Source organism: Maylandia zebra, linkage group LG3 (genome assembly GCF_041146795.1).
Source record: "Maylandia zebra isolate NMK-2024a linkage group LG3, Mzebra_GT3a, whole genome shotgun sequence".
Classification (NCBI taxonomy): Eukaryota; Metazoa; Chordata; class Actinopteri; order Cichliformes; family Cichlidae; genus Maylandia; species Maylandia zebra.
The window spans coordinates 63500579-63502989 of record NC_135169.1 but is presented as its reverse complement, the minus strand read 5'-3'; the positions used below and the strand labels follow the sequence as shown (position 1 = coordinate 63502989).

Sequence of the window (2411 nt, the reverse complement as noted above, 5' to 3'; positions counted from 1 at the left end):
CTTGAAGCGTTCCCTAAAAAAACACCAACTCATCCACAGTGGAGTTAAAGCGTACAGCTGTGATCAGTGTGGCAGAGCTTTTACTCGCAGTAGCCACTTACAGAGTCATCTAGTTACCCACTCTGGAATTAAGGCATACAGCTGTGACATCTGTGGAAAAACTTTCAGCCGGAGAGGGAGCCGAAATACACACCTACGCATTCACACCAGACATGATGTGTACTGCTGTGAACAGTGTGGCAAATACTTTACAACAGACGCACAGTTACAACAACACATGTTTACCCACACTGAGGAGAGACCTTGTCGATGTGACCTGTGTGAGAAGACTTTTAAATCTCCACATGACCTGAGACGACACCAACAGATCCACACCAGAAAGAGACTCTACAAGTGCAGCTACTGTGAGGTATGTATTTATATTGTTATCTTGTCATTTTAGCCTGACTGTTTGGAACAACTCTGCTCATTAAACTGTGTTAGCATGTTAGCAATTCTACTGCATGGAAAAGCAGCTCTGAGTGATTATTCAGATTTTCCTTTCAGTTATGATTTTAGTATTGCTGTAGTATTATGGTGGTAGTATTGTAGTTATTGCAGCCCAGTAAACTGAGTGTGTTAACTGAAACAGTGAAATGTAGTTGGACGTCTGCAGAGATGCTCTTTATTTCAGGCGACGTTCAGGATACAAATGTTGAAGGACTGACTTACACTGTCTTTGTGTCTTTGTTTAGAAGCAGAGCGACACAGATGGATCCAGTTCTCAACCCTGTCATCACTGTGGTGGTGGGAAAGACTTTCATTGTGACCTCTGTGGAAAAACTTTCAGTCGGCAAGCTGCCCTTAAAACACATCAACGTAGACACACTGGAGACAAACTGAAATACTGCAAAGAATGTGGGAGAAGCTTCACCACACCAAGTGATTTAAAACGACATGAACTGATTCACAGTGGGGTTAAAAAGCACCTCTGTGATCAGTGTGGGTCATCCTTCACCACTGAAGGTGAGCTTAAATCACACAAACAAGTCCACACAGGAGAGAAACCACACAAGTGCAGACACTGTGAGAGAAGCTTCTCACATTCAAGTAATCGTAACATTCATGAACTTGCACACATGGAAGGAAACTACAGCTGTGACCAGTGTGACAAGAGCTTCAGGAATCTCAGTTCATACTCTGCACACAAACGATCCCACGTTACTAATAAACTGTTTCACTGTTACCAATGTGCCCAAACATTCACTTCATTGTTTGCTCTGTGCAAACATCAGCGTGATCACTCAGGGCTGAAATCACTCCCATCACTGGATCACAGTGAATCTGAAGACACTGAAAGATCCTCTGGTTTCTGTGTCAGACTCAAAAAGCTTGAGATCAGGCTCCACAGAGTTCAGATAGAATCATTTAAACTTGTGTTGAACTGAACTGGTTGCTGGGATGAACTTCTACATAATACAGATCTACATGGGATCTTCTTTTCTGTTTTTTACTGAGTCAGTTTTGTCCACAGAGTTCATATAGATAGATAGATAGAAGCCATGTTGATGTATTACCTATATTGGCTGAAAATGTTCATTTGCAGAGAAAAGACACAGGCAGACTATACTTACAGGATCTTACATGTTATTATGTGACGTTACTGAAATCATCATGAACAACAGGAGTGGTGATTCCTGTAACTTTGTGTATATAATTTGGCATTTCTTACTGATGTAGGCTGTTGTAAAGGCTCACCTTCTAGCACATTCACTTCACCAGATGCACCTTGTTTCTTTTCCTCACCTTTGATTGGGTGTGGTGCTTGGCCTTAATTGCACTTACCTGTCACTCGTTATAGAAGGACTGCACTCACCTACCTCTCACTTTTTCTTCACTCCCACATGGGGCGGCAGCTGAGAGAGAGCAGTCCATGTGTGTCTTTCTTTCCTTTACCCGTTATACAATAAAACGACAAAACCTGCAAATAATGACTGCTTATTCTCATTCTAATCCGATGAGCCCATGATGATGACTACTGAAACCCTGAACCTTCCTTCCTCCAAAACATGGTCCTTCGAGCCGGAGTAGCATTAGCGTCATGGATTCACAGCAGCCATTGACTGAAGATTTGAGACGTTCCGGTCGTGATAGTCGACCTCTTGCCCACCTGCAGCAGTATGACGTTCAGTATCCTGGAAGTAGAAGTGCTCGATGTGATACAGAGAGTCAAACAGAATGCCAGCATAGTGATACAGACACACATGGGCTGCAGGATCCTGATGGGGAGTCAGGAAGTCTACCAGAGACATCGCCTGCTCCTTTACCCACCAATCAAGATGAGGTGATGAGGGAACTCCTGATGACAATGAGGGAGATTAGGCAACTCCTGATTCAGTCATCTCCTCCCCATTCTCGCAGTTCCTCCAGAT

The 2411-nt window shown here is 43.4% G+C and overlaps 1 long non-coding RNA gene across 1 annotated transcript; it reads left to right on the top strand.

Annotated features, from left to right (window-relative positions):
• The first annotated feature begins 306 nt into the window (after positions 1 to 306).
• On the top strand, positions 307 to 878 carry LOC143417143 (uncharacterized). The gene is made up of 2 exons (XR_013097361.1): positions 307 to 409; positions 735 to 878. It is a non-coding gene; the product is annotated as an uncharacterized LOC143417143 (long non-coding RNA).
• Positions 879 to 2411: the final 1533 nt, after the last annotated feature.